The 21,087-nt window shown below is 41.1% G+C and overlaps 1 protein-coding gene and 1 long non-coding RNA gene across 2 annotated transcripts in view; both read left to right on the top strand.

Annotated features, from left to right (window-relative positions):
• LOC140699645 (trafficking protein particle complex subunit 9-like) overlaps positions 1-21,087 on the top strand; it is a 193,253-nt gene that overhangs the window by 37,595 nt on the left and 134,571 nt on the right. The gene's annotated exons all lie outside the window — the stretch shown is intronic.
• Positions 3,668-4,954, top strand: LOC140699652 (uncharacterized). Its single transcript, XR_012077900.1, has 3 exons — positions 3,668-3,750; positions 4,287-4,410; positions 4,693-4,954. It is a non-coding gene; the product is annotated as an uncharacterized lncRNA (long non-coding RNA).

Here is a 21,087-nt window from a genome sequence, read left to right as displayed (position 1 = left end):
CTTTAAAAGCTCTGCATATGGGGTGCACTTCGTATGGGATCCAGTTCATGACTGGTCGCGCTGAGAGGGCACGTAACTGATGATGGCAGAAAGGACACGGAGGCATCAAAAAGGTCTCAGTCATGTTCCGTGTTTAGAGGATGGAGCACAGTGTAATATATTTGAGCTGGTTTTTCACTGAACACTTTAGAGTATTTTCTAGGACTCCCCAATCCCCCAAGGTTCCATGCAGCTGGGTGTCCCCTCAGTGCAGCTCTGTCAGCGCTTTCCCTGGGCTGATGCGGTGTCACGGGGAGCAGGACGGTAAGCGTCCCCGGCTCCTCCGAGCTCCGTCTCCTCATCCGCAGAGCCGGGTTTCTCATGCGTGTCTACTTAGTAGGGTTGCTGAGAATCACACGTGATGGTTGTCAGGTGTGATTTGTGGTTGTCTCTGTGATTGGCGTATAGTCAATATTTGATAGAAACACTTGTTTTTTATTATAATTGTGGCTCCTAGATTGCAGTGGTTTTTAGTCTGCATTTATTTTTTATATGAATTTATTCTTATTTTTAAATAAACACTTGTATTTATATATTTTCATGAAGGTACTGGGGATTGAAGCCAGGAACATGTGCATGCTCAACAGGTGCTCTACAACGGAGTAATACCCACCCTCCTTGTCTGCACTTTAAAATAAATATTTCAATACACAAAATATTTCTTAAACACTATCATGGGTCCTATTTTCTGCATAGACAATTGAATACATATGCCATCTCAATACGAATAAATGTCGTAGGGACATACCTTTCTAAATCTTTTAACGTGTTTTAAAACGGTCATAGCTAGTGAAAAACACGAGTCTTGGATCCACTACTTCTTAGGGTCTGCTTTGCCATCATGGGGAATTACATTCTACAGAGAAGGCTAATTGGATCTCATTGATATTTGGATGATTTTGCAATGTTCAAGGCTTTCAAAAGCTGACCGTTTTGTATTTTAAACTAACTACAAAGTTATCTTCTAGAAGTTGTAAGTCCTTAGCTTGTGAAGTGCCCAGTAATTCAGTTTGTATATGTCTGTGTCTCTGTGAACGCGTATGTGTGTGATTTCAGGAATGTAGCAATAAGTTCCATATAGCCTTCTGAAACATTTCTCCTCCAGTTCAAGGTGTAAGTATATATTTACACAAATAAATTTTGTGATTTGGCATATTGGTGGGAATAAGAGGTTCTCATAATTGTTTCAGAAGGGTTGGGGAGCATGAGCTTAGAAAATGAGAGGAGATAGAGGCAGGGAGGTTCTTTAAACTTTGTGCAAGATGAGAAACAGTAGCTTTTCTTTTTTCTTCTAAAGCAAACTGGCACTGAATTGTAAAATACTAATACTCAGAATTGCTTTTCTGATCAGAGACAAGTTCCTCAGATTTTTCAAGGCAACATGAATGATGGAATGTGTTTTAGCAGTTATCTTTAAAAGTAGCTTTATTTTTCAAGTAAAAGGCTATAGCCTGTTCTTTTTTTCCAGCTGTACAAGAATTTCTCATTGATCCAGGTACGTGATCAATGTGTTTAGTTTCTCTGGGTTATTTTTTTTTAAGTGCTTGATTCATTCTGGTGTGAATGAATGTTTAAAATTTCTGGATTTTGATCTTTAAAACTTGCTGATTTATCAGAACTGCTAAAAACCTGATGTTTGTTCCTTGTTTGGTGGGGCAACCTATTGATTTATGTTGTCTGTTATAGAGGGAAATTCTTCCTCTAGCCTGTAGATAATTAAGTGAATGGTTTGCAGTGTGCCTTAAAAATTATTTGAATGCATTGAGCATGTTTGTCCAGTGAATTTTGGATTGAGTCATAATAATGACTTTGCTTTGATTCTGTGGCTTTTGTCCTCTCCACAAGAATTCGAATTCTCTGTTGAATTTTGTATTCGTGTTCTTAACAGGGGAAGGAATTTTGCATATTTTACAGAGGCGGGTTTTCCTATCCCCTCTGAATTCCTTCTGTAATTGATACAGCGAAAATCTGTTATTGCAGTGCTTAATTATTTCATAAAAAATGTTTTGGCTTAATCAGAAACAATGACAAAGAATGATAAGAAAAAATATGAAAACCTTCCTTCCTTTGAAGAATAGAAATGAGGTGTTCAGGCTCACGCGTGCTTTGTACCTGACACACTTACTCTCATGTCATTGTGTATCATGATTCGGAGATGGAGTTGCTTCAGGTTTATAGATTTTTGTTGTAACATTTGTGTTGAATTCATTCTCTAGGCATGATGATTCCTGTTGCCTTTGTGGAAAGTGTAGATGAAGGGAAACAAATGCTTTGTTTTGTTTTCAGGAGGCCTGAGATGTTGATGAGAAAAGAGTAGAGGGTGGGCTGAGGAAAATAGTGACAGACCCTCACCTCCAGGCTGAAATTGATGAGCAAAGAAATCAATTAAGTGTATCGGTATTTGACTAATAGAAGTCAGACAGCCCAGACTGTCTAGTTATGCCCAAAGGAAAGTACTGAATTCACCTGCAGAATTAGGTGCTTTTCCATGTAGAAGCAGCTTAGAGCAATCAGAAAAATCAGTCTTATGATGAGATATAAAAAGAATACAATATCTTTTATTTCTGAAACTTTTCTACGGAAAGTTGTGTAGAGCTAAAATTAATTTTCAAGCACCAGGAGTTAAGAGTTTAGGTGGTTCTGTGGGATCGTTATTCAGGGATGTGTCTAGACCCTGCTGGAGTGGCTGAAGCTGGCAGGAAAAGACCCAGAGCCAGGATTTGTCATCCTAGGATGTCCTCCATAATGGTTCCATGTGGGAGCCCATGATTGGGTTAACAAATTGTAACACATCCCAGCCGACTGTCAACTTTAAGAAGAAAAAATGTGCTTAGTAACTGCTTTAAAGCAAGCACCTGTGCATCCTCACTTCTGTCTCCTTGCCATAAAAAGGAGAGACAATGCCTTGCTTACATATTTGAGGGTATAGATAGCACTCTGCTTATTGCACAGCAATGACCCAGGCCCTCAGCTATAAACGCCGGGCCTGTGTGGTGTTAGATAGTCTATTATCCCCAAAACAGGGACCAGGCTGGTCTGGTGGTCTGCTTTGTAATAAACATGTCTAAAAAATGTATCTTGTTCCCCTCACCCCATGACTTCCCTAAAGGTAAACTAAGCCTTAGTACTCATGGTGGAGTCTACAATCTCTGTCTCATCCCTTCTTTCCCCAAGTTCCTGCCTACTATCTCACAACTGTTAATGACTTTTTCCTTTGATTATACACAATAAATATGGGAGCATTTGAGAGACTCGTGGAGTTGGCTCCCTAATCCCTCTCGCTATCTTTCCTTTTTCCACAGTCTTGAGTAATTCATTCCTTGTCGGTAAGACTTCCGCCAGCCAGAACCCACAGTTCCAGGTGAGAAGGATGCAGGCTTTATCCCTCCTACCCGAGGGAGAGAGAGTAGATAATTGAGATATGCTCCCCTGTGGTCCCTTCCTGCCCCAGGGCCACTCCAGTTCACCTGCAGCCTTTTGGCCTCTGCTCAAAGGGCCTCTGTCCCAGGATTGACTGCAGCCTTTTATTCCCTTGTCAACATTCCCTGTGCCTTTCAGAGGTTGGTCTCTTCTCTGCAATTCAACCCTGGCAGATATGATGGTGGTCAGCATGCTTGTGGGCAGTTACTTGGGGACTGCCAGGAGCCATGCTGATTCTCCTGAGTCATTCGGGGTTACAGAACTGTCAAGCACTGCAGGAAGGCCATTCACGTGAGTTCAACACAGCATTACATCACTTTCATTTTATTTTTGAATTTTCAGTGGAGAAATTATTTGTAGCACACTGTTCCAGATTTTAGGCCGCCTGCTTTCCTCACCACCATTTCCTTGTTGGCTCTGGTGCTTGTTTTAAGAACCAGGTTTCTTCTCTGGTCATTTGTAGCAGCTGGGCTTGCCGAATCCTTGAATTGCATTTGAAGCAGAATGCTTCTTCGTGATGTCAAACTGATTTTCCTTGTCATGGCTGAATATTTCGTGTACACTCAGTAACAGTTTCAAGTGAAATGCTCTTGTCCAATTTCGGTTAACTAATATTTGCTGATCTCCTGTTTTCATGCTGAGGGCAGTTTCTTCTTCCTGTAATAAATGTTAACAATTTGCATTTACTATGGAAGGTACTAGCCCAAGGTGCTTTTGTTCTTAATAGTTTTAATACAAATCACCCATTAAAATGTACAGCGGATTTTACTCTATGCCCAGAAATGTGCATCCCAGTCAATCTTAGAACATTTTCATCCCCCCAACAGGAAACCCAGTACGCATAAGCAGACATTATCAACTTCCCCATTCTCCCCAAGCCCCAGGGAGCCACTCTTCTGTCTCTGTGGATTTGCGTGTGCTGAACATTTCATGCAAATCAAGTCACTTCATGTAAGTGGAACCATCTATTTTGACTGACTTCTTTCACACTGAGTAACGTTTTCAATATTTGTCCACGTTGTGGCCCTGGGTCAGTACTCTATGCTTTGCTATTGCTGAATAATATTCCACTGTATGGCTGGGCCCCTCTGTTTACCCATTCATCACGTGATAGACATTTGGGTTGTTTCTGTTTTTTGGCTCTGAAAAGTAATGGAGAAAAGTAATGGTGAAAATTTCTGTAGGAGTTTTTATGTGAACATTTGTTTTCAGTTCTCTTACTTCTGTGCCCAGGAAGCAGAATTGCTGGATCATTCAGAAACCAAATATTCAATTCTCTGAGGACATGCCAGGATGTTTTCCAAAGAGGCCACGCTGTGTTACGTTCTCACGAGCAAGGGCTGCGAGCTCCGCTTCCTCTGTGTCCTCATTAATGCTTGTTAATCTTTTTTTGATTATAATCTATTGTAGTGAGTGTGAAGCGGTTTCTCCTAGTTGTTTTGACTTGATTTCCTTTAGAGCTAATGTTATTCAACATCGTTTCATTGTGCTTATTGGCCATTTGTATATTTTCCTTGAAAATATATTTTCAGATCCTTTATTCATTTTTTAATTGAGTTGTCTTTTTATTGTTGAGCTGTGGAATTTTATTTTTGATACACAAATTCCTTATCAGATAAATGATTTGAAAAAATTTTCTCCTGAGTGTTGTTTTTTCACTTTCTGGATGGTGTCTTTTGAAGCAAAGTTTTAAATTTTAATGAACTCCAATTTATCTCTGTTTTCATTTTTCCTTGTGCTTTTGGGATAATATTAAATATCTGATGTATTTTATTTAAACTTGTATATTTAAAATAACTTAATTCTTAGACCGTTCTAGGAGATGGGTACTGTTGTTGTCCCCAGTCTATGCATCGGAGACTGAGATGCAGAGAATTTCACTGACATATCAGTGTCAAAGCTACCCAGTGCTGTGGGAATTCAGACCCTCATATTTTCCCCTAGCATCTGAGCTCTTCACCACCATGCTCCACTCTTTCCAGGAATCGTTAAAGAAAAAGTCTTTACTTTTTTGATTTCTTGTTAGATTTTTTTCTCATTGGGGACCTCATCTCCTCATTTTACTTTTGGATATCGGTGTAGATTTATTTTAGGTCTCATATATGGAGAAGCATTGCTATCAGTTAACTTCTTTATTACTCACTCTCCAGTGATGATTGTTACTAGTTGACCTAATCAAGTCATGCTTAAGTCTTTCCTGCTCATGACACTAACAGCAGAGTCATGACTTATAGAATGCTCAAAGAAGAAAGTACTTGACTGATTTTATTTTGCTACCCAATCAAATCAATCAAATAAAAACCCCAGTGTTGACACAGACTATAAGCCCTCCAGAATAGGGTCACTGTCTTCCTTGTGTTTCATTTGTTGGGTCACAGTGTCTGGATAGTGCCTTGCTGTCCAGCAGTTTTGTGAGGATACGGTGCTCGTGAATCATTTTAAGGACAGAATTTTGACAATAGACTGCTGTTTATTTCATGAGGGAAAAGGTAGTATAGAATTACTTCTCAGATCTGTTTTAAAATTAAGCTTTGAATTTTGAGAATAGTTCAAGAAACCATAAAAAGATGTTTTTCACTAATTTTAGATCTATCTTAGACACATTATGTTTACATAGCAGAGTAACTTATCAAGTAGATTTGACAAGAGGAGTGTAATATTGATTATTTGTTTTAATTGAAATATTCTACCTGGGATAAAGTAATCAGTGCCTATAAATGAACAAATATGTTTGTATTTCTATGCAACATGGGAGCAGACTTCATATGTTTCTATATAATATATATGACTGTGTGTTTTAATCTTTCTGTCAGTGTTTGAATAGTTTTTCAGCAATTTTGTAACTTTAGAATTCTTCGAAGAAAATCACCCCCGATTCTAGTGCAGTTTGTAATGTGTATCCTGTCTTATGCATGGGATTCCACTGTCCCCTCAGTGAGGAATTTCCTCTCCTATTGTGTTAGTAGCAGGAACTGTGATTTCTAGGCCTTTGCTCTCCATGTGTTTGCAGTTGGCTGTCAGTCACGATTTTCCCTTTCCTGAGTTTTCATTGTTATATTAGGATTTCTGAAAATAACTATTAATATGTTGCATTGGTCTCCCTAGAAACTTGACGTCTTAGTGCTTTTCAGTTTTCAATTTATGAAAAATGCAAATGCACTCTTGTTTTTAAGTTGTCCTTTTTCACTAGATATTTGTTTATCTCTTTATTGATAAAATAATTTTTTCCCAATGAATGAATCGGTGTGCATGTTTTAAAGGATAACTTATTTTTTATTTTTCTTATTGTAACAGTAATATTCATTGTAGAGAATTTAGTAAATAAGGATAAACACAGTAATAACTTCACAATGGCCTCTAATCTCACCTGGAGGTACAGTTGTAAGGTTTGAAATTGAGAATTACAAGTCCTCTCAAATTGTTCTTTTTCAAGTACGTTTTGTTTACTGAGATCCTCGAATTTCCAAATGAATTGTAGCAGCAGATAGTTTCTGCAGAGGAGCCCGCTGGGATTGTGATCGAGACCACGTTGAATATACGAATCGCTCTGGGGAGCACTGCCATTCCAAGAGCACTGTCTTTTGATAGAGGAATGTGTGTGGAGTGTCTGTCCTTGTATTTAGGTCTTCTTAACTTTTTTTTTCAACAATGCTTTGAGTTTACAGAGTACTATTTTACTTTTTTTATCTTTGCCTTTATACTGAGGACAAGTGTGCAAGTTACCGGGATCAGAAATGTATTTGAGCCCCGCAACTTGCTGCCACCATGGATGCTGCGCTCTTGCTTCGCCCGCTGTACAATCTTGCACAGAATACGACCTCAGTAACTCTCTCTTGAATGAATGATTATATGATTGTTGGATGATGCTTGAGAGTCATTGTGATGATTTTTTCCCCCAGCCTTTCCTCAGTTCTTAACTATGCCCTTTCCCTTCCTAAACTCCAGCCTGGGTTTCAGCCTGCCTGTGGCATTGATTTTCCCTGTTTGTGGACTCTTCCTTTCACTAGTTCACGATAAAGTTACATGTGGGCTGTGGAAACTTGCTAGATGTCAAGAAAGAGCAAATCCATTGTATGCTAATATTTTTAGAGTGTGTTATTGTTTTATCGATTGAAATTAAATGAGGCTGCCCCCTGAGCCCTCCCGTGAGCTCTTTTCGCCTTCCTACAGCTGATACTGCTCTAATTGCTGCATGTGCCCTTTCCCCAGCTTTGGTTTTGGAATTGAATAAGTCACCATCACTGGAGCCCTCTCTTTAAAAGATAAAGAGAACATTTGCTCCTTCTCCCTGTTTGGGGACTTCGATGAGATGAGATCCCAGATAAAGAATGGGGCCCCACCTCATTCTGACCTCCGCTCTTTCCGTTCATTTCTTCACGGGAAAAGAGTACTATTCAACAGTATAAAGATTAATTGTGAGCTAATGAGATAGACAGGACAACCGATCATTTATTAAATACCCTTTCATGATAGAAACAAATGTATTATACACACAAACAGCACACAAAGCACGGTAGTACCATGGTTACATTCCTGGGACCGAGTTCGATTCCTGCTCTGGAGTGACAAGTCCTGTGTGATGGAGAACTGGTAGGTTGGCTTAGCCTCTCCAGAACTGATTTTCTGTCCTGCAGAGACGGGGCTCGCTAGGCGTCCCGCCCCGTAGAGGTGCTGTGGGGTGTAAATGACGCGCGTGGGCAGCCCGAGCACAGCTGCTCGTTCCTCGTAAGTGCAGGGTAGCATAGCTTTTGCAGTGACGGCTTTATGACCGCCCCATGTAGACTGTCAGTGCTCCGAAGGGATGCCTTGTGGTTTGGAGATGGGATTCTCACTTCTGTAAATACCCAAGTATAGTGTTATTGGGCCTTGCTGATTTGAGTCTATTCTTTAGAAAGTACATATTGTAGATATATTTTTCAAGCATGCGTACTTTTTTTCTTTTACTATTTAAAGTTCTACCCTCTCATCTCTTGGTGTTACTTTTCATGGAATCCAGGAAACAGTCCTAAGCTACCTGCCTCTTCACACTTTTCCGTGGTGGTTTCCTTCCCTGATTAGAAGAGGGTTTTGCATAGGAAATTTTATTTTTTCCCCTTTTCGTGGAGTCTCTCTCTCTGTCTGCCCATCTCTCACCTCTCAATCTGTCCATTTCTCAACCCACTGATTCTTCTGACATGTTCCAAAACGCATTTCAGGCAGCTTACAGAAGAACAGATACTAAATAAACAGGTGAGAAAATGGAGCCAAGTTCAGACAGTGAGGCTAGGAGGCGAGCCTGTGTGAGGGTTGCAGGCGTGAGACACATGCCTCTGCCCTGTGACTTATAAGAACGACAGCAGCAGTGTGCTTCAAGCTCCCAGCAGACACAGGGAAGCAGGGTTTGTGGGAGATGCTTACTGGCTGTGAAATAAATAAGTGGCTTAGGAGAAGCTCAGCCTTTCCAGCTACTAAGGCTCAGGAGAATATTTTGAGTGTCTTCCAAAATCAGAGTATGGCATCTTTTCTTTTTTCAGAGTTCTATGTATAGTTGGTTACATTCTATACCTGGAAATTTCTCCAAAACTCCTTCCCACGTGAGTCCCATGGCTTGGGAATTGGGTGGTTCTGCTCATTGACGGGGGTTGGCCAGAAACAGAAAATGAGAGCCTCAAAGGAGCCTGGGATTTGTCAGTTATGTTTTGTCAGTGCTGTAGGGTTCAAGAAATGCTTTCACCATTTCTCTCCATCTGAGGCAGCAGCGTGATGTCTTACCAGCATCAGGAGCTCAGGGCCACAAGATGGTGGGGGTTGACTGCACTGCCGTCAAGACAGCTGAGCTAGTCACTGCAGGTGTGGTTCTTTTACATACTGCATTTCATGTTCTTTACTAGAATGTTTCAACAGGGAGTTAATTAACTGAGTTAATTAACATTTAATAAATATGATGCTTTGTTGAAAAGACAGTTATAGGCAGAATATAAGCTGTGAAGTCTTTAAAAACGGTTTCATTACTGAAATTTCATTTGGGTAGATACACAGTTTATCTTATATATGCCTCTCTTTTAAAGTAACAAAGAAACAAGACAGAAAAGGCAGAGGATGATTTCTGTTCTTCCTCTCGGCTTGCAGGTGCCCTCACCCCCAGTAGCATCAATCCAAACACCAGCACTGACACTGGCCGTGCTCAGAACTGCCTCAGGCCTGAAGACACTGCTGACAAATAGAAGGGGATCACGCCCTGTTACAGCAGGTGCTCTCAATTTGTGGGTCCTTATGTAACTGCATGGTGTTAATCAGGATCGCCCGTCCTACATTGTGTGATGCTGCTGCCTTGTCTTCTAGTTACTTGTTTCTCTAAGTATTCTTGTATTATTCTCCAATGCGTAGTACTACACACCTAAAAATGCTTTTTTTCAGATGAAAAAGAATGTGCATTTAAAATAATAAGTCTGAAAAAGTGGTCAAAAGAGGCTATCCTTGTCCCGCTATTCAAAGATAATAATTAACACGTTAACATATATTTTCGTCAGTGTGTATCACCTCTGTCATAAAAAACCAGAGAGCACTCTGTGACTGTTTGCTGTGTGGACACCTCCATTTTCCATTCGGCTTTTTATATGTTTTTCTACAATATTCTATCTCCTCTGGCATGATTTTTGATGACCAGTATAGCATTCTGTCTTGTGGAGGCATCGTCCATTTTACTTCGGACTTAAATAAACTTTTAAATTCCAAGTATACTTAACTGAAATACTGAAAAGAGAACTGTGGTGGTACAGGAAGACCCTACCTCCCTTCCCCTTATTTCCGAAGATTAAAAGCTGTTGAAAATTTGGTATATATATTTCATGACCTTTATGCCTATGACATACATATATACACACATATGAGAATTCCATGTATACGTGTGTGTATATAAGCTTTATTTAAAAATGAGACCATACTATATGTTTTTCTGCAGCTCGCTTTGATCACTCAGGTGTATATCATAGACGTCCTCCCACTCCAGACTCACCCGGTCCTTTCAGATAGAGTGGAGGGGTCTCCTGATTTGCGGGTTTGGTCTCTTTCCCACGCACACCTTTGGTGAGAGAATGCTGTGGACAAGGCCCTGGACCACGGCGAAACGCCGGCTCCCTCATTGCTCGCAGCTCGTCGTGATTTACCGCATCATTGTCTTGATGGTGGACAGTTAAGTTTTCTCCATTTTCCACTGTCAGAAAGGATATTTGACTGGCATCCTTCTTGTACAGACATTCCTGTGATCTTTTATGAGTATTCCTTTAGTTAAGGCTTCTGGAAATTTAGTCCCTGGATGTGACATTTACATTCATCACAGACTCCTTTCAAGTGACTCTAGAAATTCCTTCCATAGGGGAATGAAAAGATGCACAATTACTTATGTAACGAATTCTCTATTGCTGGATATGATTTCACTTCAGTTTTTCTTCCCACCATTGTAAACAGTGCTGTGTAAATGCCCTGATGGGTACATCTTTTTGGACTAAATTTGTTTTTTCCTAAAGGAAACGATTTGTAGAAGTGGTGTTGAGTCAGTGTGTACGTACGTTTTTCAGAGTTTACATATCCATTGACATGTCGTCCTCTGAAAATGTCGCTCATGGTTTCTTCTCCCACAGATGGACACTAGCTAGAATATCTTTTAAAAATATTTGCCAATATGATGAGCAAAAGTGCTTTTTCATTGTTTTAGTTTGCATTTGATGACCAGTGAGGTATTGAGCATTTTTCAATCATTAGCCATTTGACTTTTTTAAAATGAATGATTCCTTTTATCCTTTGCACACATTTAAGTGGGGGAGCTTCTTGTTGCTTTGTGAAGCTCTTTGTATGTTATGAACATTAACTTCTTGTCTTCAACAACATGTATCACAGAGCTTTTTCTTGTCATTTCTTGCCTTTCATTTTGTTTAGGAGGATTTTTATTTTGGTAGTGTCTCAAAATATTCTTATGATAATAAATGTATTCCTTATGGGTTTTATCTTTGACATTATTCTTAAAAATAATTTCTTATACGGGAATAAATCTCTGTAGGTTTTTTTTTTAATCTCTAAGATGGAGATGATAATAGTGCTTGTTAATGTAAGGGTAAGTTGAGTTAATAAGAGCAAAGTGTTGTATTTGCTGTTATTAGTACTTTTTAATATTTACATCACTGTCTGTAATTTATCTTGTGGTCCTTATGAGAGGAATAGTATTTATTCTTTCCAGGTGATTCTCAGATTGTCTCAGGACAATTATTGAAGTCATACTTTTCTCTTTGATTTGAAATCCCACCTTTACAAATTACTTATGTACACTAGAGTCTCTTTTTGACCTCATGGTTCCCTTCTGTCAATCTGTCTTTCTTACTCCAGCACCATAACTTACATATTGTAAAAATTTATTTAATAATTGGCAGTCTGAATTTTTTTTGATTCTTTTCTTCCATCCCAAATTTTCTTGTCTAGTATTATGATTTTATTATTCCTGAAGAATTCCAAAATATTTTGTTCAAGTTAAAAAAAATCAGATTGGAGTTGTCATGGGATTTTTTAGTAAGTTTTGAATTATTCTGATGAGAACTTACATCTTTACAAAACTGCTTTCCTCCATGCAATTTGTTTATGTTTCTACATTCTCACCTCTTACTTTACCCCTCAGTACAGTCCTGAAGTTTCTCCATTTAGAACATGGGCATTATTTTTTAACTTATTCCAGATTATTGTTTCTGTTTTTGTCAATTTTGTAAGTGAAAATTTTTTGCTATTATATTTTTAAACGCTTAAAACTGAAATTTAGAAAGGAAGATTCGGTTTGTAAATACTCACTTTGTAATTTGTCATTTAAAATTGTAAGTATTAAGTAGTTGTTCCAGAATCCTTTCTTTTTTGTTTTTAAAAATTTGTGTCAAAGATTCTCAAAATGGTCATAGCTAAGTAGTATAGGTGGGGAGACAGATGGAGAGAGGTAGTGTGGCTCATGTACAAACTGTGAGCAGTGTCATGGCTGCCTTTAGGCTGGAGAAACCACAGAAGAGCCCAGGTTAGACAAGGAATGGCTTTTTATGCACTTGAAAGCCAGCTTTCCTGCCTGTATGGTGAAGCCTGGTGGGCGTGGCAGGTAGATGATCAAGGTCTGATCAAGGTCATTTGCTGCACAGAGCGCTGTGTCTGTGAGAAATGGTGACCATTGCCATGGGAAATGCTTGGTGCCAGGAACAATGCAGGGGAGCTGGGGAGCCTGTGTTAAGGATTTTCCAGTCCTGGGAGTGGGAAGACCAGACTCTGCATTCAGATCTGTGTTTGAATTAATCCTCTTTAATTTACTGGACCTCTGACTTTTGTCAAGTTATGCAACCTGTTTGAACTCCTGCTTTGTTGTCTCTCAAAACAGGAGAATTGCAGCCTGCTGCTAGAGTGTTTGATCAGGGTAAATGATTTGTGTCTATAAGATGCCACATACAGTCACAAGCTCAGTGAGCAATGAGCTGTCCCCTCTTCTCCTGCAACTCAATGCTCGATAAGTCATCAGCGGAAAGCGAGTCCCTAAATTGTATGTGGTGCAAGGAAGAACAAAACTAACGTCTTGCCTTTCCCTGGCAGTATTCTTACTTCTTTGCTTCATGTACCTCTTTTCTCCTTCACTCTCCCCTTTCACCTCCTCCACCAAGAGCCTGAGACTCTCTCAGAACACTAGATTCAAATTACTTAAATGTTGGCTCATTCCCATGAAATGACAGTGACTTAAAAAAAAACTGTACACATCCCAGAATTCATTGTATTTGATTTACACACACACACGTGCACACACACACACATCAGGCTACCTCCCATTTGCTGAGGGAGAAGCACCACTTTTACTGAGTTTTCATTTACTGAGCATGAGAGCAGTCTCTTAAGCAGAATTTCACCTGGCTTCATACATGGTTTTTTAAATTGGATTTCTGCTTTTTGTCCATAAAAATATTCTCCTATTAGAAGACAGGAAGTGGAGACATAGATATTCTGCTGAGATATTGGTGTTATCATATTTGAGTTTTAATGGACATAAGACAGCATAGAGTCATAAATTTTTATGGATGAGAATCCATGATGATGTACCTTGGACAAGAACCTGGGTCTCCTGCCATCGTGTCCACGCGGGTGAAGAGGCAACTGGGTGGGGGATGGCAGGGAACCTTCTTGCTTGAGTTCCAGGTTCTTGTTAGTTTTCATTGCTCAGCTGCCTTTAGTTTATGTCCATGAGGCCTCTCATGGGAAGGTCACTATGTCCTGAGAGACTGAGTTACTAATCAGCAGAAAGCTCTGGACCCACTCATATTTTCCAGAGTTTTTCTGCTGACCTGCTGACACTTTATATAAATGAGATCTAACAAACTACTGGATATAAAATCCTTATTGTTATCATTTGCCCTCAAGTTCAATAGGAATGGGGTGCTGTCTCAGGCTGTCTAAGGCTAGATCTGAACAAAGATAGGGTGATAGGCTGTGCTGCTGGACCCTCCCCAGTCAAATGGGATTTCCACCTTAGTTTTTAGAATCAGGCAGATGAGTTCAAATCTTGTCTTTATCAGTTATTAGATTTGTGACCTTGGGGAAATAACTACTTTTTTGGTTCCAATTTTCTTTATCTGTAAATAAGTTCAGTATTTATTTTAGGGTTTTTGTTTTAGAATTGAATGAGCTAATTCCCTAATTTATTCCTAAAATACTGATCACATGGTTCTATGCTGGTGCCTTAGTAGTTGATTACTAAGGGACACAACAGTGAGAATGGGGGTGGGGCCCCTGGATCATACAGCTTATATTCCAGGATATGCTTGTAAAAGACAGGATTGCAGTGGATTTTTAGTAAATGTCCATTCCTTTCCTAATCCCCATTGATTGTGTATATATCTTTATACTAATATATGAACAAATTTTTTGCAATTTAAATCTCTTTGTAGTATTTAAAGAATGTAGCTATAACAAAAATACGTGAAATAAAATGACATGACTTTTATTTTCCTTTCAATAAGCAAAACGAAATAAAATAGAAAAGAAAAGAAAAAGTATTGAAGGAGTAGAAATAATTTTATTTCCGTGGAATCAACTCCCTATGTTAGGTTTTTCCATTGTGTTGTTCAACAGCATATAAAATTGACAGGTTGTGACTTCAGTGTTGATAGCTAGGTGAGTATAGTTTCTTTTTGTGGTTGTCTTTGATGAATTATTTGCCCTAGATCATAAATGATGTGCATGTTACATATTGGAAACAAGGAAACATTGGAGACATACTACCTCCAATGCAGTCATTTTGTTACCGAGTCCAAACTCGTTCTGCTAGCCGCATGATAGGCCAATAAACCGGGAGATGAGGTGTTGGAGCAAGGAATAGTGACTTCACTTGCAATGCTGGCAGACCCAGAAGACGGCAGACTGATGTCCTGGAGAACTATCTTCCCCAAGTAAGAATTCAGTCTCCTTTTATACTAAAAAGGGGCGGGGTTGTGGTTGGTTGTTGCATACTTCTTGCTTTATGAATTGTTTGTCCTTTGAATCCGCTGTTCTTGCAGCTGTCCATGTGGATCAAATCATGGTACCCCTGTAAAACCTCTAAAAAAACAAAGGCTATTCTCTAGTATGCAACTTGCCATCTCTACAGAAGTGCAGATGAGCTAACATTTTTAAAGATCAGGGCCAGGAGAATAGGCTTTCCTGTAGATTTCAGGCTAAAGGCAACTTTCTTTTTCAAATGGTGCAGAGCTACCAAGTCTGAGCCTAGGAAACAGGGCACAGGTTTAAACCCAAAGGAACAGATCTAACATAGGGTAAAAACAGTTATATTTTATTACAATTCCCTTTCCAGCTTCATAGATAATTTTAGTAAGAAACATGAGCAATTTTGTATTTTTGCTTCTTAATAACCGATAAGTGGACCAACTATATTTTGTGAGCAGGGATGCTGTGCAGGCATTGGGGTGACAGCAAACTCTTGTTGGGGGTGGCCGACCCTGCAACATCTCTGATGCCCCGTGAGTGTTGGTGAGGGTCCCCGTAGCCAGGGGCTCTCTTCAGGAACCAGCATATGGGCATTGACCTCTGGAGACCTCTTTTTCGGCTGCAGGAATTTTTTTTCAGATATTGAGATTGAAAAATCACTCCAGCTGGGAATAATTAGGGAAAAAAAGAAAAGGAAAAGGGTTTGGAGTAGAGTAGAAGAGTAGGACATAAGATCATGGAGCCTGAGTGCTTGGCAGCGGGGCCTCGGGAGAGAGGGGAGCAGAGGTGGGGAGGGGCCTGGCTCCGGAATCAGCTCCTGTAATTGTCCCCGCGCCCAAGCCACATAGCTTTAAATTGGCCTGGGCCACCTCTCTGGGCTGGATATCACCCTGGGCAGAACCGTGGTATCTGTAAAGTAAAATGACTTCACAACTATTGCACAGAGCTGCAGGTGTAAGAGAGCCTAAGCCTGTCTCAGAGTGCAGTGGACAAGCAGAAAGGAATGGCAAAATTTCCACTGACAGTTGAAATTTTGTTAAATAGCCTGCTACAGTTGTTTGCATCACTTGAATGAATGCAGGCATATTTCTGTGGGCATTTATAGGTTCACTCAACCCCACCAGCCCCTCTTGCCCACATCGGAGAAGGGCTTTCTCAAGCACAGTGCCCCTCCTGCTTGGGTGGAAAACGCTGCTGGTCCTTGCCTGGGGCCGGGCTGCTGCAGGGCACTGAATCCCCGAGGCACGGACTGTGAGACACGACAGGAACATCTCTGCCCTTGCCTGGGTGCCTCCGTTTCCCCTGCAGTGTAAAAATGCCGGTGACTGAGTTAGAAGCATGCTTCCAAGCTGTCCATGTCCTTGGCATCCAGAAGCAGAGCCTGGAAGCTTCAGAATTTATCCAGAATGCGGTCTACATTCACCTTCAGCAGGTGAGTGTATGTCTTTACACAAGTGGAGGAATTATTGCAGTTTTCCTGGAACTTTCTCACTACAAGTCCATTTGATTTTTCTGTGCTAGGATTCAGTATGGCCTGCTAAAAACTCTGGAGTGAGATCTTGAAACCCTGATGAAGAGCATAATTTATTTCATTTCTCTATATGATACTCTTTTACTTTTAAAATTCAGAATTTTTGGTTGTTTCAGGAATATTTTGGGGGGGCTGGAGAATCATCTTTGCGACCTGTTGCTTTGTGACTCTCACCTGTCTTCTGTCACTTGTGAGGCGGTTCCATTTGTGACCCTGTCCGGGTTGTTCATGTTATAAAACATAAAGCCTGTAAAAGTACAGTCCCTTTTCCTCTGAAGACATTCCACAAATACTCCTTTAACCTGGGTGTGGTTTTAAGAAGACAGAATTTTTAGAACATGTCCTTGCAGGTTGCTAGTGCAAAATCCCAAAATCAATAGTCTAGCTCAACATCTAAAATCTTTCTAATTTACCTTGGACTTGTATGGATAAGTGAAGCAGTTTGCTAAGAACTCAGGCCAGGTTTAGAATACAGGCTGGTGTAGCTCAGCAGGTCCTCCCAAGCTGATGTTCTGCCAGAGGGCGGGGCCGAGGGGAGAGGGCGGGTCCTGCCCTCCCTGAGGTGACAATTTCATGGCAAAGACTTTCACCTGGTGAAGAACTTGGAGTTTCTTCTAAGAAGAGTGGGTCTGAAAAGAGTCCAAAAAGCGCGGGAGTGGCACAGTCCCATTTGTCTCAAGTAGGGGAGAGCGGCTGTGGGGCCACTTAGGAGACTCATGAGTCCAGGTGGGCAGTGTTGGTGGCTTCCACTTGAGCGGTGGGACGGTCAGTGTTTAAAAGCGAACATATTGAAGGCATGTTTAGATGGTAAAAAGGAAAGGATGAAGGCTGTCTGTGAATGCAGGATGGAGTAAGGCCAAGGTTTCTGGGTGGATTAATGAGTTAAATGATGGTCCTTCTGTGCTCTGAGGAGGGAAAGCTGCAGAGGGAGTTCTGTGGAAAACTGATGAGTTCAGCTGTGGGTAAAGTGAAAGGTTGTTAGATGTGTGGTCTGGGAGCTCAGGTGAGAGCCAGTAGTGAATAGGGGGAGGTGAGAGGGACTTTCAAATAATTCTGTCTTGTGAACATACAAATAAGTATGAGTAATGACACAATTAACACCTCTATATTCTGGATTTAAAGCCCAGTAACATTTTGCTATACTGACTGCAGAGGTTCTTAATATTTTTTAATAGAAATAAGTAGAAACAAAATAGTGGAGTTAGTGAGCATCTTAGAGTAGATATGTGTCCTTGTATGTATTTTTATACCTCATCTGTTTATAACCATAATCTACAAAAAGTTATCTTGCTTAGCATAAGAGTTAAACACAGGGACGTGACACACACTGTTGGGGGTTGAAGCTGATCTTCTCGGGCAAATTATGGACCCTCTCTTTGCCTTAGTTGCATCGTCTGTGACTGCCCCAGGGCCCTTCATCACAGCTGATTTCCTAGAGTAGATGTTGGGAGGGAGGCTGCTGAAGGGATTAAGAGGTGGCAACTGCTAGGGATATTGAAGAGAGAGACAAAAACAGATTAAAGCCGATAAACTGAGTACAAATACCATCTAAGTAGAAGGAATCCGCAGTGTTTTGAGCCGCTTATCATAAGAGAAAGAAAATCACGTGGATCCAAAGCTCTTGAGCATATGAGTATTGTGGGTGGGAGGGTGTCTTTATAAAAGTGTTGAGAAAAGGCCTCTTTGTTTTCCTTGGCATTACCAGTAAGGATGGGGAGCAGAAGCGAAACCCTCTGCTTCACAGTTGAAGGTGCTGTTTTGTGCGAAACTGACCAAAGTTTGGAAACCAGTCATCAGCGATGCTGGCAAATGAAGAGGCTTCTGGATTGGGTGGGGCACTTGCTGTGACTTCCAGGTGACCTGCTGGCTGGGGGCTGTGAGGCGGGCAGTAGTTTTGCAGGGTGGCCCGGGCATAATCCCTGGCTCTGATGCTGCTGGTCTGATTAACAGATCTGGGCGCACACTGTCCTAATGGGGCAGCTCGGGATGTGGCCTGGGACACCTGCCGTGCTGAGAGCGAGAAGAGGGCTCCCCTGAGGGGGTGTCCCTGCGGAGATTGGAAACCTACACCTGCAGGGGAGGAAGAGCCTCTGAGCAGCGGGCCGGATGCACAGGCAAGACCAGCCTGAGCAATGAGGTTTCCGGGAGCCGGAAGTCATACAGTGGCCCAAACGGCCTTGTTCCTGAGAGACTGGAGGGAATATATGCTGAAAAGGCAGGCTAGGGTCAGACCCTGTGGTGGGTTATGAGTGACAGGAGAGGATTGTTCAGGCAGGCATGAGAGAACCCTGTGGGCGTCCCAGCTGGGGTGTCACGCCGAAGGGAAGAACAGAGATATAGACTTTGCCACTTATTAGCTGTGTGACTTTGAGCAATATCACCCCACATCTCTCTCTATATATATTCATCTGTAAAGTGACACAGTGACAAGGTCGTGTCATCAGAAGTATTAGCTTAGCTCTGATCCTCTTTGTCCAGTCCTGTCAGTGCTTCCCTGCAAGGTACTGCAACGGCTGCCCTTACCCTGAGACGGGAGGGCATAGAGGGACAATGTAATTCCCGAGGGCAGGAAGGGGTTGCCTTAAAAGCAGACATGTAACCGCCTGCAGCTGCAGACCTGCAGGCAGTTTGGTTGACGGTCCTTGAGAGGACTTTGGAGGCCTTAGCGTCGTCTTAAGTCTTGTTTCCCCTTGGGGACCGGATTTGCCTTTGGGGATTGATGTTGAAGATTTGAGCTTCTGCAAAGCTGTTTTCAGAGATGTGTATATACGTAAAATATCATATAAAATAAAATGATTTATTTAACGTGTGCGACTTTGTAGCTGTTAGGAACAGCTCTGTTGGCCTGGTCTCCACGGAGGACACCAAGGGTGAGCAGAGCGTGCAGGAGGGCAGGCAGCCTGCAGTGCTTCTGTGGGGTGTTCTCCTCAGCAGGGCGCTCTGCTGAGTTGAGTCTTCTATGAGTTTGGTTGCCAGAGGAGCAGACAGCAAATTAATGAGTTCTGGAGGGATTGTATAATGACAGGAAGAAATAGGAACCTGGAGATTTTCCAGACTAAAACACGCTTTTGGTTCCTGATTCAGTGTGTTCCATTACAGAACTGATGAGTTGTGTCTATTCTGGAACATCATTGAAATAAACGTTCAGCCTAAATGTTAAGGGCTTTTTTTATTTGGCTGGAGGACTCGAGCCGGGATGACATCCTCTCACATCACTCTGAGGGACTGCTCCCAAGAGGTAGGGGAGGAGCTAGGATATATAGAAGCATACAACAAGGACCAGGTAATTGGAACAATAAAATATTGCTTGTTATCTAAAGAAAACCAGATATCTCAAGTTCAAGTATTTACTGCTTTTCTATGTATGGTGAGAAGCAAACATCTGGGTCTTTGAATTCATTCTTTTGGCAAGCACCTGGCTATCTAGGGCCAGTATCCTGTCCTTTCTTACTCTGAGTCTGCTCAGAGGGCACCACTGTGAGTGGCTGAGAGGCCGGGCTGCAGGCATGTACTCGCTGGGGGTTGGCAGCAGCCGCTGATGACTTGGATTCAGCATTCTTTGTTTACTGTCATGGATGCAGTATTTTCATTCACATTGTAGTATTTTCATTCACAGTGCTCCCGTTTGGTCCTAAATTCGACCAATATTTTGAGAGACATTTCATGACCAGTTTTGTCCCACGGTGCTAGGATGGCTCATTCCTAGTTCAGGTGAAGAATCTTCTGAGTTGCCATTCAAGGTGTAATTTTTTTTATCAGGCCCTGTTGATAACTAAAAGTTATCTGGATCACCTGTCTTACTAGTCTATTATGATCCAGAAAGTGTTAACCCTTCTTTGCTCATTTCCATACCTAGAATCACACTATTATATTTATTTTATTCAGGGTTATAAATTTTATCTGTTTCTTCAAGATGTTTAGACATCATCAATATTGTGGGCCTAGTTACACATTGGGAAATGTAACAGACAACAATTTTATAAAATAGACAGGTTATAAATAATACAGCTAGTAATGTTAATAAAGTCACGAGTAAGAATTTAATAGTCGAGAAGTTGTATTTTTGGGTTAAAATTTTGCTTGTGTTTCTGAGTTTGATCCTATGAGAAAGTTCATATTTATGGTCAGGGTCAGAGCAGGTATTAATTGGCCAGGTGAAATCTCCCACCTTGTAAGATCAACGGTGGCCTAAACAGAACTATAATTTCTTTTTAGAATAACATTTCTGAGGGCTATCTAGTTAGAGCCTTGGAGTAGGGAAACCCACCAAGGTAACACAGAAGTACTAGACAGGTAATTTATCATAAACTTAACAAGTGGAGTAGTTCATAATCAAAGGTTGGAGAAATTATCAAAGTAATTGGTATACAGTCCTGGTCCGGTGTCTTGGGTCAGCTGTCTAGCTCAGATGGCGTCTTCTTCTCATCCTGGTCTGGTAGCTTTTTCTCCATTTGGGCATTGTTTTAAGGTGAGCAGCTCTCGATAGGCCAGTGCACTGCAGGGGATGTTTCTGATAGGAAATTAATCCGAGACTCCGTTTCCTTCAGCTTTGGTTTGTATGGTCTAGTTAAGAGTACCTGAAAAAGGGTCCTTCCATTCAGGTTGGAGACAGTTCTTTAAGTCATGCCTGTTGC

The sequence above is a fragment of the Vicugna pacos genome, chromosome 11 (assembly GCF_048564905.1).
Source record: "Vicugna pacos chromosome 11, VicPac4, whole genome shotgun sequence".
Classification (NCBI taxonomy): domain Eukaryota; kingdom Metazoa; phylum Chordata; class Mammalia; order Artiodactyla; family Camelidae; genus Vicugna; species Vicugna pacos.
Note: the sequence above shows the minus strand (reverse complement) of the source record. Positions and strands in the feature narration are given on the sequence as shown.